We start from the raw sequence: 24,644 nt of genomic DNA on the forward strand, positions 1-24,644 counted from the left end.
CTGATTCTGGGGGAGTTCATTTAATTCAGTTTGATAAGTGTTTATTAAGTATTTGCTCCAAAAAACTTGAATATTATGTTCTGTTCCTGAGGTCACTCTGGTGCAGGCTCATTCATTTAAAAATAATAGAAGCAAATTCAACCTATCTTAAGTATAACATGTATAAAGGAAGTATTTATTAGTAAATGTAACCAATTACGGAAAGGGTGAGAGTAAGAGTGGCCTCGGAGATCACTAGGTTCAGAGATTCTAATGCTGTCAGGTTGATTTCTTTCTTCTATCTCCCTTTCTCCCCTCTTGCCCTAGTTGTTGTCTCCCTTTCCTGCCCCTTTTCTCATCTCTGCTTCCCTGTGCTTTATGCTTTCAGGCTTGTTGTCCCAGGAGTCCAAGCTCACATCATTGCTCCAGGCTTACATCCTCACATCAAGCGCTTCAGTCCAGTTCCAGCTAGAAAACTCGTAGGAGTCTTGTTGGCCAGGCTTGGGCCACGTTCTCATGCCTCGGGCCAGAGGGCTGGGTGGTAATTGGCCGCGTCCACTAGAATCACATGGTTGAAGGGGAAGAAGAGCAGTTGCCCAGTTGTTCCCAAGAATGTTGGTGCTTTGGGCAGAGAGAACAACAAATGACAATGACAAAAGTTAAATAAATAAGCAACAAGGATACATTGTACTGCACAGGGAAACATAACCATTATTTTGTAGTACCTTTAAATGGAGTATAATATACAAAAACATTGAATCACTATGTTGTATACCTGCAACTAATATAATATTGTAAATAAACTATACATCAGTTTTAAAAAGCAAATTATAGTACAGCTACTCAATTGGGCTATTATGCAACCCTTTCAAAGTAGGTTTAAATTTTAATATGATCATGGGAAAATGTTTTCACCATGACAATAGATTAAGAAAACCAGAATAGTCAACTATATGAACACAGCCATGTAAAAGCAAGAAACAAAAACCTTTTCATAGAGGAAAGACAGGAAAAAAAAAAACTGCACCAAATGTGAACACTATTTATCTTTCGGTTGTGTTACAATTAGTGATTTTTCTTCTACCTATATTCTCTGTTTTGTTATTGTTTCTTTTATGGTAGTAATTTATATCTGGCCTGAAAACTTTTTTCTTTTTAAATTATTTATTTTATTTTTATCAAGGTAGTGCCCTAGTGTCTAAAACCAGGAGTCTCTTTCCCCCCACGACCAACACCCATTACCCTGTCAGTCCCACTGTCCACATCTGCCCCTTTGAACTCTCATGCTATCTCTTCTAAGTAGTAGTTTAATATGCTACATATAGCACATTTAATAATATGCTTATATTTCTATGTCTTGGTTTATTCAGTTTAGACTGTATCTCTTCATTTCCTTTCCTAGTATTTGAAGATTTAACCCTTTAAAGTCATTTAACCATATATATGAACATTTTCTTCTCCCTATTGTCCCTAAATGATTATATTAAAATTATTATCTAAGACTGTGATCAGAGGAAAACTCTCTGTCCTCTGGACGCACGTGTCAGGGAGACACGGGGGTGCCCGGCCGGGGTTGTCCTTCGTGCCACATAGGGTCTGGAAGACAGATCTAGATTTTCATAGTCGACCTGGAAACAAACTGTGCCTTCCAAAGAGTGGCTTTTCTTTTCTTTTCTTTTTTTAATAAATTTATTTATTTATTTATTTTTGGCTGCGTTGGGTCTTCATTGCAGCGAGCGGGGGCTACTCTTCATTGCAGTGCACAGGTTTCTCATTGTGGTGGCTTTTCTTGTTGGGGAGCACGGGCTCTAGGTGCACGGGCTTCAGTAGTTGTGGTGCATGGGCTCAGTAGTTGTGGCTTGCAGGCTCTAGAGCACAGGCTCAGTAGTTGTGGCGCACGGGCTTTGTTGCTCCGTGGCATGTGGGATCTTCACGGACCAGGGCTCGAACCCGTATCCCCTGCATTGGCAGGCAGATTACTAACCACTGCACCACCAGGGAAGTGCCCCAAAGAGTGGTTTTTCTAACTCAAGGTTGAGTACGTGTTAAGCGTGCTCCTAACTTAACAATAACAATAAGTTAACAATAAGTGCACTCTCCTTCGGAGGCAACTTTCTAACATGTAGTGATTTGTAGTCAACAGTGGCAGGTTGCCCCGTGGATGTCTTTTTTGTTTCTGCAGAATTTTTAAAATTACCAATGTCGTTAAGCATCTTCAGCTCTGATGGGTGAAATGTCTTGTGTACAAAATGTTGAGCGAGTCTTTAAAAGTGCACATGGGAGGGGCTTCTGCTCAGAGTCTGTGTCAGAGCAGCTGTTGTACTTCATGCCTTCAACTCAACAAATGACCATATTCCTTAAAATAAAATGTGAAGTTGTTTTTTAATAAAAAAAATATTATCTAAGTAGAGAGAGATTATATGATGATGATGATGTTAAACACAGTTTACTGTTTGGCCAAGCAGTATCCCTCTTTCTTGCTTTCCTCACTTCTGCTGAAATATCCTCAAGTAGCTTCTTAAAAGATGTTTGAGAGTAAAAATTTTGTATTTATATATCTAAAGATAGTTTCTACCTTCAGCCTTGATAAAGAGTTTAACCAGATATAGAATTCTACATTGAAAGCTGTTGAAGGGCTACCCTCAGTGATATCCAGAATCTAGTACTACTGTCGAAAAATCCAGTGACATTCTTGACTTTAGGACTCAGATTTTTCCTCTCTTTAGAAGCTTCTCTTTATCTCTAATGTTCTAAAATTTCAAAATTATATGTCCCCCCCCATTAATTATGTTGTCACTTACTGGGCCCATTCAAACTGAAGATGCATGCCCTTCAATTCTGAGATATTTCTGTATTTCTCAGATATTTTCTTCCATTTTTCTCTGCTGTCTCCTCTGGAAATCTTAGGATGATAGGAGACATTTTGAGTCAATCCTACAAGTTTATTTGTTTTTTTTTCCTGCTATTTCCCATTTCTTCCATGTTTTATAATTCTTTCTGGGATATTTCTAAGGGCCCTTCTACTGATTTAATTTTTTATTATTATATTTTTAATTTCTAGAAGCTCTTACTGCATTTCTGTTTTTTTGTCATAGTATCCTGTATTTGACTTGTGATTACAATATTTTTTCTTATGTTTATAAGGATACCGTGTGGTTTTGTTTGTTGAAATTTTTCTGTTCCCTGGAGAACTATTTGTTTTCTCCAGGAAGGTTTTTTCCTTGTTTGTTTATGTTGTTGTTTCCTGCTCCTTCTTTTATGTTTAAAGCTTTCCTCAAATATCTGATGGTTCTTTATTTTATGTTCCTATTTAATTTGGGGATAGAGGTGATTGTCAGCTTTTGAACATCTGAATAGGCTGAAAAAGGAGTGAAGCAGGCTTTTCACTTGGGGCTTCCAAAAGTCAGTATGTAGAGGTCTTTTCTCCAGAGAAAAGATTCTTCAATTTCCTGCCTAGGGACAGTGAGTAGAGGAGGATAATTAGGCAGGGCTCAGCATGCTCTGGTGAGGAAGAGGAAGTGGTGCTGAGGAGCCCTTGGTTCAATACATAGACTTACTGTTCCCCTTTTTAGTCCCCCACCCCTCTCCTTAGGATCTCCCACACCCTGGGGGCAGGGGCAGATTGGAGGAGACATATAGTCATTTGGCTGTACAGGGTCCGTAAGAGAATTTGGCGGGAGGTCTAATCTCCTTGTAAAACAGCTTTCAACCATTCATCCTCTCTTAGGCACTCCAAAATCTCAGCCTTTTTCTGTATTGAGTCTCTCTAAGGTATCTGTTAGGTGAATGGGTCTCCTTTTCATCAGACTCCCTCTCTATAGGCACTTGAATATAACTTCTCCACTCTGCTTGGTCAGTAAGCTGTCTTTCATCTGCTTTCCATTTCTGAAAACTTGTTGATTTCTGTTCTTTTGTTCCTACTAGGTTAATTCCTTTCAAAAATCGTTTCACAACCACTTTGGTGTACTTTCTGGAGAGGATAAAAACAAATGCAGTCAAGTCACCTGATTAATTTGAAGTCTCACTGCCTATCTTTGTTTTCAACTTTTTAAAATGAGCATACTCTGTGTTTATAATGGAGAAAATATACTTTAATTTTTAAGTGGGTAACTAAAAAATCAAGAAGGAAAAAGAAGAACAAAAAAATCCCAAAGTTAGCAGAAGGAAAGAAATCATAAAGAAAAAAATGAAAAACAAATGAAGGAAATGATAGCAAAGATCAGTAAAACTAAAAGCTGGTTTTTGAGAAGGTAAGCAAAATTGATAAGCCGTTAGCCAGACTCATCAAGAAAAAAAGGGAGAAGACTCAAATCAATAGAATTAGAAATGAAAAAGGAGAAGTAACAACTGACACTGCAGAAATACAAAGGATCATGAAACATTACTACAAGCAAATATATGCCAATAAAATGTACAACCTGGAAGAAATGGACAAATTCTTAGAAAAACACAACCTTCTGAGACTAAACCAGGAAGAAATAGAAAATGTAAACAGACCAATCACAAGCACTGAAATTGAAACTGTGATTAAAAATCTTCCAACAAACAAAAGCCCAGGACCAGATGGAGTCACAGGCGAATTCCGTCAAACATTTAGAGAAGAGCTAACACCTATCCTTCTCAAGCTCTTCCAAAATATAGCAGAGAGAGGAACACACCCAAACTCATTCTACAAGGCCACCATCACCCTGATACCAAAACCAGACAAAGATGTCACAAAAAAAGAAAACTACAGCCCAATATCACTGATGAACATAGATGCAAAAATCCTCAACAAAATACTAGCAAACAGAATCCAAAAGCACATTAAAAGGATCATACACCACGATCAAGTGGGGTTTATCCCAGGAATGCAAGGATTCTTCAATATAGGCAAATCAAACTATGTGATACACCATATTAACAAACTGAAGGATAAAAACCATATGATAATCTCAATAGATGCAGAAAAAGCTTTCAACAAAATTCAACACCCATTTACGATAAAAACCCTCCAGAACCGATAGCCAGTTGGAAGTAGCCGCATAGCACAGGGAGGTCAGCTCGGTGCTTTGTGACCACCTAGAGGGGTGGAATAGGGAGGGTGGGAGGGAGGGAGAACCAAGAGGGAAGAGATATGGGGATATATGTATATGTATAACTGATTCACTTTGTTATAAAGCAGAAACTAACACACCATTGTAAAGCAATTATACTCCAATAAAGATAAAAAAAAAAATAAGAGGTAAGCGTATTTAAACCTAAAAGTATGATTAGTAATTAATGTTTTAGTACACTATCTTACTTGGAGGTGACGTATGTATCCAATGAATACAGCAATTCTACTCCAAAAAAGATGTTAAAAAAAAAAAAGACAACCCTCGGAGTGGGAGAAAATATTTGCAAATGAAGCAACTGACAAAGGATTAATCTCCAAAATTTACAAGCCACTCAAAATCAAAAAAACAAACAACCCAATCCAAAAATGGGCAGAAGACCTAAATAGACATTTCTCCAAAGAAGATATACAGATTGCCAACAAACATATGAAAGGATGCTCAACATCACTAATCATTAGAGAAATGCAAATCAAAACTACAATGAGGTATCACCACACACCAGTCAGAATGGCCATCATCAAAAAATCTACAAACAGTAAATGCTGGAGAGGGTGTGGAGAGAAGGGAACCCTCTTGCACTGTTGGTGGGAATGTAAATTGATAGAGCCACTATGGAGAACAGTATGGAGGTTCCTTAAAAAACTAAAAATAGAACTACCATACGACCCAGCAATCCCACTATTGAACATATACCCTGATAAAACCATAATTCAAAAAGAGTCATGTACCACAGTATTCATTGCAGCTCTATTTACAATAGCCAGGACATAGAAGCAACCTAAGTGTCCAACGACAGATGAGTGGATAAAGAAGATGTGGCACATATATACAATAGAATATTACTCAGCCATAAAAAGAAATGAAATTGAGTTATTTGTAGTGAGGTTGATGGACCTAGAGTCTGTCATACAGAGTGAAGTAAGTCAGAAAGAGAAAAACAAATAACATATGCTAACACATATATATGGAATCTAAAAAAAAAAAAGTTCTGAAAACATAGGGGCAGGACAGGAATAAAAACGCAGATATAGAATATGGACCTGAGGACACGGGGAGTGGGAAGGGTAAGCTGGGGTGAAGTGAGAGATTGGTATGGACATATATGCACTACCAAAAGTAAAATAGATAGGTAGTGGGATGCAGCCCAATAGCACAGGGAGATCTGCTCAGTGCTTTGTGACCACCTAGAGGGGTGACATACTCCAATAAAGATGTTAAAAAAGAAAAAAACTCTCCAGAAAGTAGGCATAGAGAGAACTTATCTCAACATAATAAAGGCCATATATGACAAACCCACAGCCAACATCATTCTCAATGGTGAAAAACTGAAAACATTTCCCCTAAGACAAGGAACAAGACAAGGTTGCCTACTCTCACCACTATTATTCAACATAGATTTGGAAGTTTTAGCCACAGCAATCAGAGAAGAAAAAGAAATAAAAGGAATCCAAATCGGAAAGGAAGAAGTAAACATTTCACCGTTTGCAGATCACATGATACTATACATAGAGAACCCTAAAGATGCTACAAGAAAGCTACTAGAGTTAATCAATGAATTTGGTAGTGTAGCAAGATACAAAATTATTTTTTTAACATCTCTATTGGGGTATAATTGCTTTACAATGGTGTGTTAGTTTCTGCTTTAAAACAAAGTGAATCAGCTGTACATATACATATATCCTCATATCTCCTCCCTCTTGCATCTCCCTCCCGCCCACCCTCCCTATCCCACCCCTCTAGGTGGTAACAAAACACCGAGCTGATCTCCCTGTGCTATGCGGCTGCTTCCCACTAGCTATCGATCTTACATTTGGTAGGGTATATATGCCCAGGACACTCTCTCACTTCGTCCCAGCTTACCCTTCCCCCTCCGCGTGTCCTCAAGCCCATTCTCTAGTAGGGTTGCATCTTTATTCCCTTCCTGCCCCTAAGTTCTTCATGGCCACTTTTTTCTTTTTGATTCCATATATATGTGTTAGCATTCGGTATTTGTTTTTCTCTTTCTGACTTACTTCACTCTGTTGACAGACTCTAGGTCCATCAACCTCACTGCAAATAACTCAATTTCATTTCTTTTTATGGCTGAATAATATTCTATTGTATATATGTGCCACATCTTCTTTATCCATTCATCTGTTGATGGACACGTATGTTGCTTCCATGTCCTGGCTATTGTAAATAGAGCTGCAATGAACACTGTGGTACATGACTCTTTTTGAATTATGGTTTTATCAGGGTATATGCCCAGCAGTGAGATTGCTGGGTCATATGGTAGTTCTATTTTTAGTTTTTTAAGGAACTTCCATACTGTTCTCCATAGTGGCTATATTAATTTACATTCCCACCAACAGTGCAAGAGGGTTCCCTTTTCTCCACACCTGCTCTAGCATTTATTGTTTGTAGATTTTTTGATGATGGTCATTCTGACTGGTGTGAGGTGATACCTCATTGTATTTTTGATTTGCATTTCTCTAATGATTAATGATGTTGAGCATTCTTTCATGTGTTTGTTGGCAATCTGTATATCTTCTTTGGAGAAATGTCTATTTAGGTCTTCTGCCCATTTTTGGATTAAGTTGTTTGTTTTTTTGATATTGAGCTGCATGAGCTGCTTGTAAATTTTGGAGATTAATCCTTTCTCAGTTGCTTCATTTGCAAATATTTTCTCCGATTCTGAGTGTTGTCTTTTTCTCTTATTTATGGTTTCCTTTGTTGTGCAAAAGCTTTTGAGTTTGATTAGGTCCCATTTGTTTATTTTGTTTTTATTTCCATTTCTCTAGGAGGTGGGTCAAAAAGGATCTTTCTGTGACTTATGTCATAGAGTGTTCTGCCTATGTTTTCCTCTAACAGTTTTATAGTATCTGGCCTTAACATTCAGGTCTTTAATCCATTTTGAGTTTATTTTTGTGTATGGTGTTAGGGAGTGTTCTGATTTCATTCTTTTACATGTAGCTGTCCAGTTTTCCCAGCACCACTTATTGAAGAGGCTGTCTTTTCTCCATTGTATATTCTTGCCTCCTTTATCAAAAATAAAGTTACCATATGTGTGTGGGTTTATCTCTGGGCTTTCTATCCTGTTCCATTGATCTATATTTCTGTTTTTGTGCCAGTACCATACTCTCTTGATTATTGTAGATTTGCAGTATAGTCTGAAGTCAGGAAGCCTGATTCCTCCAGCTCCATTTTTCTTTCCCAAGATTGCTTTGGCTTTTCGGAGTCTTTTGTGTCTCCATACAAATTGTGAAATTTTTTGTTCTAGTTCTGTGAAAAATGCCAGTGGTAGTATGATAGGGATTGCATTGAATCTGTGGATTGCTTTGGGTCGTAAAGTCATCTTCACAATGTTTATTCTTCCAACCCAAGAACATGGTATATCTCTCCATCTGTTTGTATCATCTTTAATTTCTTTCATCAGTGTCTTACATTTTCTGCATACAGGTCTTTTGTCTCCTTAGGTAGGTTTATTCTTAGGTATTTTATTCTTTTTTGTTGCAATGGTAAATGGGAGTTTCCTTTATTTCTCTTTCAGATATTTCATCATTAGTATTTAGGAATGTAAGAGATTTCTGTGCATTAATTTTGTATACTGCTACGTTACCAAATTCATTGATTAGCTCTAGTAGTTTTTTGGTAGCATCTTTACGATTCTCTATGTATAGTATCATGTCATCTGCAAACAGTGACATCTTTACTTCTTCTTTTCCAATTTGCATTCCTTGTATTTCTTTTTCTTCTCTGATTCCTGTGACTAAAACTTCCAAAACAATGTTGAATAATAGTTTTGAGAGTGGGCAACCTTTTCTTGTTCCTGATGTTAGTGGAAATGGTTTCAGTTTTTCACCATTGAGGACGATGTTGGCTGTGGGTTTGTCATATATGGCCTTTATTATGTTGAGATAAGTTCCCTCTATGCCTACTTTCTGGAGGGTTTTTATCATAAATATGTGTTGAATTTTGTTGAAAGCTTTTTCTGCATCTATTGAGATGATCATATGATTTTTATTCTACAATTTTAAAATATGGTTTATCACATTGATTGATTTGCATATGTTGAAGAATCCTTGCATTCCTGGGATAAACCCCACTTGATCATGGTGTGTGATGCTTTTAATGTGCTGTTAGATTCTGTTTGCTAGTATTTTTGTTGAGGATTTTTGCTTCTATGTTCATTAGTGATATTGGCCTGTAGTTGTCTTTTTTTTTTGACATCTTTGTCTGGTTTTGGTATCAGGGTGATGGTGGCCTTGTAATATGAGTTTGGGAGTGTTCCTCCCTCTGCTATATTTTGGAAGAGTTTGAGAAGGATAGGTGTTAGCTCTTCTCTAAATGTTTGATAGAATTTCCCTGTGAATCCATCTGGTCCTGGGCTTTTGTTTGCTGGAAGATTTTTAATCACAGTTTCAATTTCAGTGCTTGTGATTGGTTTGTTTATATTTTCTATTTTTCCTGGTTCAGTCTTGGAAGGTGGTTCTTTTCTAAGAATTTGTACATTTCTTCCAGGTTGTCCATTTTAAAGATACAAAATTAATGCACAGAAAACTCTTCAATTCCTATACACTAATGTTGAAATATCTGAAAGAGAAATTAAAGAAACACTCCCATTTACCATTGCAACAAACAGAATAAAATACCTAGGGCTAAACCTACCTAAGGAGACAAAAACCTGTATACAGAAAACTATAAGACACTGTTGAAAGAAATTAAAGATGATACAAACAGATGGAGAGATATACCATGTTCCTGGATTGGAAGAATCAACATTGTGAAAATGACTATATGATGCAAAACAATCTACAGATTCAATGCAATCCCTATCAAATTACCAATGGCATTTTTCACAGACTAGAACAAAAATTTTCCCAATTTGTATGCAAACACAAAAGACCCCGAATAGCCAAAGCAATCTTGAGAAAGAAAAATGGACCTGGAGGAATCAGGTTCCCTAACTTCAGACTATACTACAAGGCTACAGTAATCAAGAGAGTATGGTACTGGCACAAAAACAGAAATATAGATCAATGGAACAAGATAGAAGCCCAGAGATAAACCCATGCACATATGGCCACCTTATCTTTGATAATGGGGGAAAGAGTATACAATGGAGAAAAGACAGCCTCTTCAATAAGTGGTACTGGGAAAACTGGACAGCTACATGTAAAAGAATGAAATTAGAACACTCCCTAACACCATATACAAAAATAAACTCAAAATGGATCAAAGACCTAAATGTAAGGCCAGACACTATAAAACTCTTAGAGGAAAACATAGGCAGAACACTCTATGAAATACATCACAGCAAGATACTTTTTGATCCACCTCCTAGAGGAATGGAAATAAAAACAAAAATAAACAAATGGTGCCTAGTGAAACTTAAAAGCTTTTGCACAGCAAAGGAAAACCTAAAGAAGATGAAAAGGCAACCCTCAGAATTCGAGAAAATATTTGCAAAGGAAGCAACTGACAAAGGATTAATCTCCAAAATTTACAAGCAGCTCTTACAGCTCAATATCAAAGAAACAACCAACTCAATCCAAAAATGGGCAGAAGATCTAAATAGACATTTCTCCAAAGAAGACATACAGATTGCCAACAAGCATATGAAAGGATGCTCAACATCACTTATCATTAGAGAAATGTAAATCAAAACTACAATGAGGTATCACCTCACACCAGTCAGAATAGCCATCATCAAAAAATCTACAAACAATAAATGCTAGAGAGGGTGTGGAGAAAAGGGAACCCTCTGTACTGTTGGTGGGAATGTAAATTGATACAGCCACTATGGAGAATAGTATGGAATTTCCTTAAAAAACTAAAAATAGAACTACCATACGACCCAGCAATCCCACTATTGGGCATATACCCTGAGAAAAGCATAAATCAAAAAGGGTCATGTTCCACAATGTTCATTGCAGCCCTATTACCATAGCGAGGACATAGAAGCAACGTGTCCATTGACAGATGAATGGATAAAGAAGATGTGGCACATATATACAATGGAATATTACTCAGCCATAAAAAGAAATGAAATTGAGTTATTTGTAGTGAGGTGGATGGACCTAGAGACTGTCATACAGAGTGAAGTAATTCAGAAAGAGAAAAACAAATACCATATGCTAACACATATATATGGAATCTGAAAAAAAAATGTTTCTGAAAACCTAGGAGCAGGACAGGAATTAAGATGCAGACATGGAGAATGGACTTGAGGACACTGGGATTGGGAAGGGTAAGCTGGGACAAAGTGAGAGATTGGTGTGGACATATATGCACTACCAAATGTAAAATAGATAGCTAGTGGGATGCAGCCCCATAGCCAGGGAGATCAGCTCAGTGCTTTGTGACCAGCTGGAGAGGTGGCATAAGCATGGTGGGAGCGAGACGCAAGAGGGAGGAGATACGAGGATATATGTATATGTATAGCTGAATCACTTTGTTATAAAGCAGAAGCTAAGACACCATTGTAAAGCAATTATACTCCCATAAAGATGTTAAAAAAATTAATAAATTAAATTTTAAAAAAAAGACAGTATGGTACTGGCACAAAAACAGAAATACAGATCAATGGAACAGGATAGAAAGCCCAGAGATAAACCCACACACATATGGTCACTTTATTTTTGATAAAGGAGGCAAGAATATACAATGGAGAAAAGACAGCCTCTTCAATAAGTGGTGCTGGGAAAACTGAACAGCTACATTTAAAAGAATGATATTAGAACACTCTCTAACACCATACACAAAAATAAACTCAAAATGGATTAAAGACCTGAATGTTAAGGCCAGACACTATAAAACTCTTAGAGGAAAACATAAACAGAACACTCTATGACATAAATCACAGCAAGATCCTTTTTGACCCAACTCCTAGAGAAATGAAAGTAAAAACAAAAATAAACAAATGGGACCTAATGAAACTGAAAAGTTTTACACAGCCAAGGAAACCGTAAACAAGATGGAAGGACAACCCTCATAGTGGGAGAAAATATTTGCCAACAAAGCAACTGACAAAGGATTAATCTCCAAAATATATAAGAAGCTCATGCAGCTCAATATCAAAAAACCAAACAACCCAATCTAAAAATGGGCAGAAGACCTAAATAGTCATTTCTCCAAAGAAGATATACAAATTGCCAACAAACACATGAAAGGATGCTCAACATCACCAATCATTAGAGAAATGCAAATCAAAACTACAATGAGGTATCACCTCACACCAGTCAAAATGGCCATCATCAAAAAATCTACAAACAATAAGTGCTGGAGAGGGTGTGGAGAAAAGGGAACTCTCTTACACTGTTGGTGGGAATGTAAGGTGATACAGCCACTATGGAGAACAGCATGGAGGTTCCTTAAAAAACTAAAAATAGAACTACCATATGACCCAGGAATCCCTCTACTGGGCATATACCCTGAGAAATCTGTAATTCAAAAAGAGTCATGTACCACAATGTTCATTGCAGCTCTATTTACAATAGCCAGACATGGAAGCAACCTAAGTGTGCATTGACAGATGAATGGATAAAGAAGATGTGGCACATATATACAATGGAATATTACTCAGCCATAAAAAGAAACAAAGCTGAGTTACTGTAGTGAGGTTGATGGACCTAGAGTCTGTCATACAGAGTGAAGTAATTCAGAAAGAGAAAAACAAATACTGTATGCTAACACATATATATGGAATCTAAAAAAAAAAAAATGGTTCTGAGGAACCTAGGGGCAGGACAGGAATAAAGACACAGATGTAGAGAATGTATTTGAGGACATGGAGAGGGGGAAAGGTAAGCTGGGACAAAGTGAGAGCGTGGCATGGACATATATACACTACCAAATGTAAAATAGATAGCTATTGGGAAGCAGCCACATAGCACATGGTGATCAGCTCGCTGCTTTTTGTCCACCCAGATGGGTGGGATAGGGAGGGTGGGAGGAAGACACAAGAGAGAGGACATATGGGGATATATGTGTATGTATAGCTGATTCACTTTGTTACGCAGCAGAAACTTAACACACCATTGTAAAGCAATTATACTCCAATAAAGATGTTTAAAAAATAAATATATAAAAGAAAATAAATAAAAGTTTACAACTGTCCCTTAAGCATGAAAAGATGCTCAATGCTACTTACAGAAGGAGCACTGAAATTAAAAGTATACCTAGTTACCATTTTTTCATCATTTTATGACTATAAACATCTCACCAATTATAAGAGATGGCAACAATTGACAAGGATGTGAATTGACTGGAACCTTCATACATTGCTATAGAAATGTAAAATGTTCCAGTTACTTTGTAAAATACTTTGGCAGTTTCTTAAAATGTTAAACATAAATTTGCCATATGACCTAGTAATTCTTCTCACAGGAAACTACCCAAAAGAAATAAAAATATATATCTACACAAAGACATATATGAATGTTCATAGCAGCATTATTCGTAATAGCCAAAAGGGGGAACAAACATAAGGTCCATCAGTTGGTGAATGGATAAATGAAACGTGATATATCCATGCAATGGAATACTCTTCTAAAATAAAAAGGAAAAAAGTACTGATAAATGTTACAACATGGACTAACCTCAAAAATGCTATGCTAGGTGAAAGAATCTAGACACAATAAACCACATATTATATGATTCCCTTTATATGAAATTTTCAGAAAAGTCAAATATATAGAGTCAAAAAATAGATTAATATTTGCCTGAATCTGGGAGTGGGAATGGAAAGTGACTGCACATGGACGTGTCATTCCTTTTTAGGGTGATGGAAATGTTTAAAATTAGATTGTTGAAAGACTTGCACGACACTGGAAATTTACTTAAAAATCATTGAATTGTGAATATAAAACAAATGAATTTTATGGTATGTAAATTAGACATCAGTAAAGTTGTGGAAGGAAGGAAGGAAAGAAGGAAGTAGGGGTGAGAGAAGGAAAGAGAAAAGCTCCTGGATCTGACACTGTGAAAAGTCAAGAATCCAACCACAAGTCCCCATGGATCTAACATCTCTGGTTTGAGAGAAAACAAAGAATTAAACAGAAAGGAAAAAAGTGTGAAATATGCAAATCCCAAGGTTTCAGAGAGGAGAAAGGCTTGAGTTTTTCTTGTTTGGATCCCCAGGGGATGGACTTATTTAAAATAAAATATAAAAACAAAGTTATGTTTGGCTAAATTATAGCAACACAGTAGAATATGCGTAATTCAGATTAAATCAGTCCCAGTGCGAGTCAGATAACAAACCACTGGAATTATTATGCTGGCAAATAAAAGAGATTAATGGTTCAAGAAGCATCCTTTATATTCATTTTGAAATAGATCACACACTAACTCCCAGGGAACTAAATGAAATTTTAGAGCTGATTAGTGCAATCTAACATGTGGATGTTACCATGTAATCAGAGCTGATTTACCTTTGCCCTCTTTTGGGGAAAGGTTTTGAGGAAACTGATAAGCCAACTTTGTCTCGAAATATTACAACTGTAAAAAATGCAAGGAGTCATTTGAAAATCTAAAGGACAGAAAATCTTCTCGAAAGTATAGACTCTGCAGAGAATCTGATAGATTGTATAACACAATGATTACACTCTGATGCTTATCTCTGAACAACCAGAAGAACTCATCCTGTTGGCAAGTTCCCGCTGGTTTTATGGGTGGCCAGCATAATGACAGATTTTCTCCAAGATCCTGGTTAGGGATGGTGTCACCTGTTCCATTAAAACCAGAACATATTTTTTGACTTCTCCAATCCACCAAATGGCATCAGTAGTTAAGACCATGGTCTTTAGTGTCCGAGGACTGGGTTCTCATCCAGCTGTACTCCTTACTAACTTCATGACCTCAAGGAAGCTATTAACCTCCCAGTGTCTTCATCTGGAACAGGAGTATGGAAACAATAGCACCTCCTCATAAGGGTAGTTATCAGGGTTAAATGAGATAATACAGGCGTAGACAAGCCCCTGGCACTTAGTAGGAGTTCACTCATGTAGGCTAGGATTTCTTCTAGGAGAAAAACATTAGTAGTGGCTATTATTTATTATTCACTGCTATGTGACAGGCATTGTGTTAAACACACATCATGTCATTTAATCTTCATAACAATTCGCTGAGGTAAGTTCTGATCCCCGTTTTCAGATGAGAAAACGGAGGATCAGAGAAGTTAAATGTAGCTCACAGAATGAGTATAGATATGGGATTTGAGCCCAGGTCCCTCTTATACCAAGTTCTAGCATACCTCTTAAAGACGAAATTTAAAATTAAGTCATAGCACCTCTATGACCATACCTGACCTTCCAGAACCCTAGTATGAGAATTTTTTTTTAAATATGGTAATGTAAGATATCTTGTGGAGGTCCTTTTATGACTAAAGCACCAGAAGATACAATGATGAACTGACATGGATCTGTGACCTTAATTCTGAGTATCTGAGGGGGTTGCAGGAAACAGACATGTAAACATATCATATTTGGATGAAGCAGAACAGAAAAATGTGTTAAACAGAAGTAAAAGAAAGGGCTGTGGAAGCACAAAGGAGGAAGCAATTAATTCTGATAAAGCGATAAGGGAAGGTCTCTGGGAGAACCTGCAAATGAGCTGTACTTTGAAGGTTGCATGGATTTTTGATTAGTGGAGAAAGTAATGAGTACTCTGGGCCTAACAAAGGTGAGGAGGATTGAACGTCCTGCATATTTGGGGATCAAGCAGGTGATCAGATAAAAAGACTGCCGAATACACAAACGGATATAATGGACAATGAGGCCGGAAAACGGGCAGCGGGTTAGGGTAGAACATGAGGCCCCTGAATGCCTGTTTAAAAGATTGAACTTTATTAAGAAGTCAACAGGGAGCCATTGAAAGTTTTATGAAGACAACTCTAGCAGCTGCCTGGAAGATGGGATGGTAAAGCAGATTGATGGAGACTGGAGGCAGGAGAGATGAAGGCAAGGGAGAAAGACCCCAAGAAAATAGTCCACCTCATTCTTCCAGGCAGCTCTGTGCTGAACAATCCTCCAAACACAAGCTTTTGTGTGCATTTGTAAAATAAACATTCTTCTCTTGACATCCTCAAGGGAAATATGCTGGAGATGGCAGTGGAGATTAGGGCCGGCATCTCTGTCCCCGCTGTAGGAGCCTATTGGGCGATGATTTTCACAATGCTTTGCAGAGTGCCGGTGCTCCACAGAGAAGGGCAAGTGGAGGAGGCTCTGAGAAGCCTACCTTTCAGCCAGAGCGGCAGCCTGTAACCAAACCTGAGGACTGGGGTGTCTTTTGTTTACCACTGTGTCTTCAACCTAACACAGTGTCTGGCACATAGTAGGTGCTTAATATTTCCTGAATCAGTGAACAGATGGGTGGAATTACTTCTGAGATTTTATTTGGAAACAAACATTCCACAGAAACAAGGAGAAGAAGAAGGAGGAGGAGGAAGAGGAGAGGAGGAGGGGGAGGAGGAGGAGGAGGAGAAGAAGAGGAAGAAAGAAGGAGAAGGTTTGTAATGTCTCTTCTGAGTGAAAATATTTGCCAGCTTTCCAGTGATCCCATGATCGTTTTAACAAACCCGTGCAAAAGTCCTTTCTTGTATCTGACCTAAATATCTTATTCAGTACCATAAGCCCCTTTTCTTTCCCCTGCCCTTGGTACGATGAAGGAGGATTCATCACAATAATGATTTGCTTATTGGAGGCAAATTATAAACCTTTTTGTTGCTGTTGTTTTGTCTTTATCAAACATCACTCACCAAAGCATGTGTTGTATGCCATGGGCATGATAGTTTTCTCTGGGAGAAGATGCTGGGAGAGTTGCGGAGTGGGAGGTACCCATGAGACCAACCCAATTAAGAAATCAAGGCAATAGAGTGTATTGGAAAGAAACCTGCCTGGATATCTGGCACGACCTGTAGCCCAGATGAACCCTTTTGTTAGCTGTCTGACCTTGAGTAACTTAACTTTTCTAAACTTCTGTGTCCTCCACTATTAATTAAGAATATTAAATAATACTTACTTTGTATGATTGTTTTGGAGAGTAAAGCAAAATATATCAAATAGCTAACAGTGCCTAGCACATTGAGGTACTTAATAAATGGTACTCATCATTTGAATGGGCAATGACACAGTATATCATAATGGTCATATCTCTGTCTTTCAAAGTTAACTTAAAAAATTAGTAAAACTTTTCTTGAAAAACAACAAATGATTTAAAACAAGAATAATTGCCCTATGAACACACTTACACACACCCACAAAGGTTTATAGACTCAAAATTTAAAAGAAATCATGGCTTAGAACACTTAAGAATCATTATTTGGCAGTATCCAAGGATACCTAGAATTTAGGGATTGAAAATGAAAATGGAGATCTTAGAGCAAGGTTAGTTCCTGATTTCAGCCTATGGAGGTACATTACAGTAACAGCCTTTGTACCCACACTTGATAGGAGGGCCCAGGAATGTTGAAGTCATGGTATCATTCATTCATTCACTCATTCATTCATTCATTTGTTCAAGTGAGTACTTCCCAATGCCAGTCTGATAAACTGAGCTGCCCCTGAAAAGTGAAAGGCCTTCAGAAAGAAGAGGGGCTAACCACGAAGGGAGCTCTTCCAGTTCAAACAAATGAGAAAATGTAGATTAAGAGCAGTCAAAACCAGCCAACATTCTAGGTAACATTGTTAAACCCTGGCAGTACTCTCTTTTATTCTGTTCCCTATGTGGCATTCTGCAGCAAACTGAATTAGCGGCCCCATTCTTTACCTCTCCCTGTATCCACTGCCAGTTTTCAGTGCCCTCTCAATCAGACATAAGGCCAGCATCAACTTGAAAAACACTTTCAAGCTAAGACTTCCCTTCTCCCTAGCCGAGAGAAGAACCTGCTCAGACTGGTCTCAGACAAGCCTGCTGGTCCCAGGAAAATGATGCGTGACAGAGCAAAGTCGGCCCCAGCAGATCCACAGTGTGAGAGAGGCCAACGAAAATCGACGTGGTCACCCAGCCAAGGGCAGCCTAGGGCAGCAAATGTGCAGATCAGTGAGGATACATGACTGTTGTTCTAAGCCAAATCTGAGGGCAATGAGTAACATACCATGTTTGTGGCAATGGCTAAGGCATACACACTCCCTTTTACTTAAGAAAAATTCTGCTCTACAGAAAACAAAATCTGAAATGCATTCAAATTAAAGTTTGAAACATGTTTGTTAAAGCTTAAAAAATAACCCCACATGAGGGCTCCTTATTTAAACTGAGAACAAAGACTTTAACTAAAGCAGTGACTTTCTTTTCGTGTGTGTGCGTGCGCGTGCATGTGTGTGTGCACGCGTGTTTGGGAAGGATGCTAGGAAGGGGTATTCAGCATAAAACCCTCTCCTCAAAGGAAATCTTACAGAGAATCCCAATGGATAAAAATGATAGAAAGCCAGAAAGTTGCTTGAAGATGTGATATCCTCCCCAGGTCCCTAAAAGCACATTCCCCAAACTCTGGAGCAGTATCAGGAGAATTGTAAAAGTATAATCCTAAGTGAGAAATTTATTTTATAATTTAATACTGGAAGAATCATCAACTCTGATTGGACTATGCAGAATGAGGCTTAAGAAGGTCTTTAGTTACAAAACAGAAATAGAGTTACAGATGTAGAAAACAAACTTATGATTGCCAAGGAGTGGGGGGAGGCATAAATTCGGAGATTGGGATTGACATATACACACTACTATATATAAAACAGATAACTAATAAGAACCTACTTAATACTCTGTAATGGCCTACATGGTAAAAGAATCTAAAAAAGAGTGGATATATGTATATGCTTAACTGATTCACTTTGCTGTACACCTGAAACTAACACAACATGGTAAATCAACTATACTCCAATAAAAATTAATTTTTAAAAAAGATGGTCTTTAGATCTGAATCTGCTGGACATACCAGAAGGACACATAGAGTCAGGGGCTTCTGGCTCTCAGGAGACCTTACATGGTCTAAATAGTGATGGGTTATTAGTTAAAAGAGAGCTAGTGAGTTCATATATAGTTATAAGGAGCAATTTCAGTATTCAATCCAATTTATTCTATAATTGGTTAAGTGATTAAGTGAACAAATGCAATTTCTTATAACAAACATGTTTTATAAGATTTTAACAAACTTCATGGATAAAACTTTGTGATTGCTTTTCCTCTAATTCTTCTTCTTTCTCTTCATCTAGCCTTCTCTTTCCCCCAAAATTCAGTACTAATGCTCTGGATGCCACTAAGTAGAGCAGAGAAAGGTAGGTGTCCACGCTGAAGGGACATAAGGAATAGGCTTCAGTGGTCTAGAGTGGGGTGTCAAATCTCAAGTAGGGTGTTCATGCGTGGACTTGGACCAATATGGGGTATGGAAGCCCAAGCAGTGTGAGAAAGGCATTCATGTATGGGGACAGCCTGGCATGAGGTATCAGAGCCCAGGAAGAATGAAGAAAGTGTCCATGCAGAAGGGCAGCCTGGCATGAAATGACAGAGTCTGAAAATTTTGACAAGGGCACCCATGTCTGGAGGAGGCTGGGTGTAGGTTGACAGGAGGTAGCCTGGTATAAAATGTAAGAGTTCAAAAACATTGAGAAAAGTGTCCAGATAAGGGCACATGGCTTGGGGAATCAGCGACCAAGCAGGGTGAAGAGGCCATCAACACAGAGGGCAAGGGAATGGTCTAGGTGGAAGTCCAGAGCCCAAGTGGGTAAGGAAGTCAGCCTCAAAGAGAGGCAGGCTGCTATGAGGTGTTAGACACCAAACTGGGTAAGAATGGTGTCCACATGGCAGGGGTGTAGCCAGCATGAGGTGTCAGAGCCCTGGCAGGTTAAATAGGGTATCACAGAAGACGGGTGTCTGGTATGGAGTGTCAGAACCCAAAAAGAATAAGGAGGGCATCTATGCTGGGGGGGACCCTGGTGTTGGGATTCAGCAAAGGCAAGATGAGGTCAGCATCCATGTAGGGTGGTAGACTGGCACAAGGTATCATAGCCCAAAAAGTGTGAGAAGAGTGTCCAAGTGGGGAGGGAAGTCTGGCACAGTGTTGCAGAATTCAAATGGGGGGAAGAGGACATCTGTATGGGAAAGGGCGTGACAGCAGAGATGAAAAACTGATATAAGGAGGGGAGATAATGAAATAAGTAGGTATATTAAAGATCATGGGAGCCAGGACTGCATTGTTGAAGAAGAGAGTTACAAGTACTAGAAGGAGAAAAGATACAATGAATTCAGTGGTTTTGGATTGGAATTAGAGTTATTCATTCGAACTTGAAAATTTTAATATATAGAAATAAAGAAAAAAATATAAAAGTAAATGTGTGCATGAATGTATATATTAACATACATATTATTCCCTAGCTCTGTCCTCAGAAAGAACCTGGGAACAGTGACAACCCAATTGCAATGAACACACTTGGTACCCAGATCTTGACTTCTAAATACTATTCTCAACGAAAAGGGAACCAGGGTCCCCTTGGAGAAATGGCTGATTCCAGATTTAAGACAGCAAAAGTAAAAGATAAAACTAAAACATATTATTGCACCAGAAAATAAGAAAGCATTCAAAAACAAAGGAAACATAACAGAAGGATACAAAAGCATACTTCAAGGAATTCTCACTGGTCAAATTGAGGACAATTTGAGCATAAAAATAAATAATGGTAATAATGGGTCATAACTGACTGAATACCATAGACTTCCATGAGCACATACAAGTATAAATAAATAATTAGGTACATTGAAAGTTTGATGAGGGACTTCCCTGGTGGCACAGTGGTTGAGAATCCACCTGCCAATGCAGGGGACACGGGTTTGAGCCCTGGTCTGGAAAGATCCCATATGTCGCGGAGCAACTAAGCCCGTGCACCACAATTACTGAGCCTGCACTCTAGAGCCCGCAAGCCACAACTACTGAGTCCAAGTGCCACAACTACTGAAGCCCACGCGCCTAGAGCCCGTGTTCCGCAACAAGAGAAGCCACCGCAACGAGAAGCCTGCGCACCGCAACGAAGAGTAGCCCCCGCTCACCGCAACTAGAGAAAGCCTGTGCGCAGCAACAAAGACCCAACGCAGCCAAAAATAAATAAATAAATAAATAATACATTTATAATAAAAAAAGAAAGTTTGATGAGAAATGGGATATTTACATAGTTTCATAGTACCTCCCTATAAAATATATAAGTAAGAAGGGAGAAAGAATAACTCCTCAGTGGAGAAGTGTGGCAAACACTACCTTAATCAAATGATCAAAGGAACTCCTTTATAATAGAACAAATAAAAATTATGAGCCACCTGATAACAAGATGCAATCTCAGCATCATCATTTCAATGATATTCCTGCCAAAGATGCATAACCTGTATCTAAGCATGAAGAATCACCAAAACTAAAATGAGGGTCATGCAACAAAATAACTGTCCTGTTCCTTCAAAAATTTAAGAATTGAAAGTCAAGAAAAGGTTAAAGAACTGTTCTAAACAGAAGACTGAAAAACATGACGATCAAATGCAAATGTGTGATTCTGACTGGATCCTTTTGCTGTAAATGGCATTATTGAGCAACTGGGGATCTGAGAGTTAGATGGTACTATATTAATGTTAATTTCCTTATTTTGGTGATGGAATTGATGTTTTAGAGAATATGCTCATTTGTAAGAAATACTAGAGTATTGGAAGGTGATGAGGCAACAGATTAACAATTTCCTTTCAAACAGTTCAGGTGGAAAATATTCTTTATTCTTGTTATAGTTGTGTTTCAAAGTAGGAAATTGTAAAACAGAACTTCATAGTTAAATATCATGGAGAATCTCCTGTTGCATGTCATTAAAAGTTAAAGAGAGGTGTTATAATCATGATAACATGATTAAAACTGAGAGCTTTGCCCCACTGACTTTTGGTAAGAGTCCCTTGGCCTCTTTGTTCACTGTGCTCCCCACAGGCTCAAGTATAAATACTCTCCAACCTGCCTTTCCCTATATCACTAAGAAAGATATTAACCAACATAGCACTTAAAATTCTTAAGTACTTATGTCAACAAGAGTATGTTTTTGGAAGTCTTCTCACTAAATACAAGTGTGAACTGTAGTTTCTTTTTCATTTGATCCGAGACAATCAAATTTCTTGAGGCTTGTAATTGTATTACACAGGAACCCATGAAAGGATCAATGATGCCTGGTAGAAAGGTCTTAGGGCTGGATTGCACCCTCGGGAGTATTCCCTGAGATTATCTAGAGCGAGCTGATGATTTGGGAAAGTCAATGTCATTCCTGAGAAGATAATACAGTTCAGCATCAAATCTGAGGGGGGAGGCAAAGATGGGTAAAGAGCAAGTCTGGCACCCTGGAGAGGCATGACAGCATGAGACAAGTGTCACGACACTAGTTTGGGGCTCTGTCCCCTTTTGGAGATTTTTAACTAGGCACCCCCTTTCGTAGAGTCCAGCGTGAGATGCAGACTGAGCTGAGCTGCACTTTCTCTTTGATATTTAGATTTTTCCCTTTTAGCTAAATCAAATGGATATTGTTCAGTCATTCTCTTACTTGCATTTTCTACAGTTTTATATTACCATGTTCTTCTTGAATTGTTTCCCTTGATTTTTACCTGTCTACACCCTACAGAGTGGATGGTTTCTCTCTTTCTTTTGGAGCTATGCCTTCTCAGCATCCTTTTCAGGCTTCTTTCCCTCCCCCATCCATTACTCTCCCCAAGGTTTTATTCTCATCTCCTTTTCTCACTCCACCAGACTCCAGGCACATTCTTGATCCCTAAATGATCTGTAGCTGGGCTCCAGGTAATCTGTGTATCTCTTGAAAATCTATGTAAATATTTGTATATATAAGTATGTGTGTGTGTATATATATATACATTTTTCTGATGAAAATAGTTTTCCTCACATTTAGTAAGGGGTCCACAATCACACAATCACACAAAGTTAAGAACCCTGGCATGTGTTCTAGATGTTTCCACAATCTAGATCTTTGGGTCATTCTTCTCCCTGAGCTCCAGACTCATTTATCCAACAGACATCTCTAATGCAACATGCTCAAAATGCAACTCATCCTCTTCCTATCCAAGCCTCTCTCTGTTTCCCTTATGAAGAGCACCATCATCGGCTCAGGTGCCCCAGTAAGAAACCTTAGCATCAACTTAGGTTCCCCTCTCTCTTTCACAGCCTCATGTCCAATCAAGTTCCAGGCCCCAGTATTTCTCCCCTCTTAATATCTCTTCCATTGGTCTGCTTCTCTCAATCTTTTAGACACGAGGTCATGTCCCTCACAGTTCTTGAGCCACTGCTCAGTCCCTGCCATCAGGTTTGTCCTCCCCCCAAACCATTCTCACACTACAACTAGAGTGATCTTTCTAAAATACTAACGTGCTCATTTTTCTCCCCTTTCTTAAAACTCTTCCAAGTAGTATCTTTTCCATAAGATAAACCTAAACTTTATAATATGATGTCTAATTCACTAAATTATCTGTCCCCAACCAACATCCCATCTCCCATCCCTTCATCACTCTCACCATTTTGCACACCATGGCCCAGTCACACTCAGCTATTTACAGATCCCCAAAAGGCACCATCATGTTGGTAGATTCTGAAACTTTGCACATTTTAATGTGCCAGGACCTTCTAGGTCCCCACCAGTGACTAACACAGTGCTCAGAACATTGATAGGCTGTGGTGATTTAATATGGTGTGAAGTTGGCTAAGCTGGAATGATTTTTCCCAGAGCTCATCTCTGTATGGTTCCAGGTTAGAGTTGGCCAAAAGAGAATTTAGACAAGATTTGGAAGGCATAAGTAAAGCAGCAGTCATTATGTTCCAGAGGTTATGTGGATGGAGGTGATGAGGGATGAAGTGGTATGGATGGAGCCCAGTTTGCCTTGCTCTTCCCCCTGCCACACATCCTGCTCTTCTTCCTGACTCCCATTCCTGCCCACCAACAGCAACCCAGGCCTACGATCAGGCTGTGAACTCCCAGATACAGATGCTACAAAGAGACAGTCTTCCAGAGACACGAGACCCCTTTCATGGTCCCAGTGCATTAGCTGGACATGCCTAACATCCAGATTTTCCTGCAAGCTCTGACTTGTCCATTCACACCGGCACTCCAGGAGGGCTGATTAACAACCTTTCTCTGAACTTTCAAATCTCCTTTTCAGACCTTTACTTCCCCAGGCTTTCCCACATTTGTGTTAAGGACTAACTCCCCTAATAAGTTCCTTAGTCCCCAAAAGTCAGAATGGCTCTGCTTCCCTGACAACCCCTTGATTCTGTTGACTAGTTAGCTTGAGTACATCCTTCAGTACATCCCCTCTAAGGGAAGCTTCTCTCAGCCTAGAGCTGTAGGGGGCTCAGTGGGGAGGGAGAGTGCAGAGACCGCCCATGGCTACCCTGTGCCCGTGCTCTGCAGCTCCACCCCAAGTAAGGAAAACTCTGGCTCTGATTCTTGGTGCTCTACACAGGGACAGGATGTCTGGATGACCACGCGGAGTCCTTACACTCTCATGAAACTGTTCTACAGGCAGCTGGTCACTCCCAGGAAGCTTCCCACACCTCCATCCTAAGGCTGGGGAAAGAAGAGA

The sequence above is a fragment of the Eubalaena glacialis genome, chromosome 3 (genome assembly GCF_028564815.1).
Source record: "Eubalaena glacialis isolate mEubGla1 chromosome 3, mEubGla1.1.hap2.+ XY, whole genome shotgun sequence".
In the NCBI taxonomy this organism is placed as follows: Eukaryota; Metazoa; Chordata; class Mammalia; order Artiodactyla; family Balaenidae; genus Eubalaena; species Eubalaena glacialis.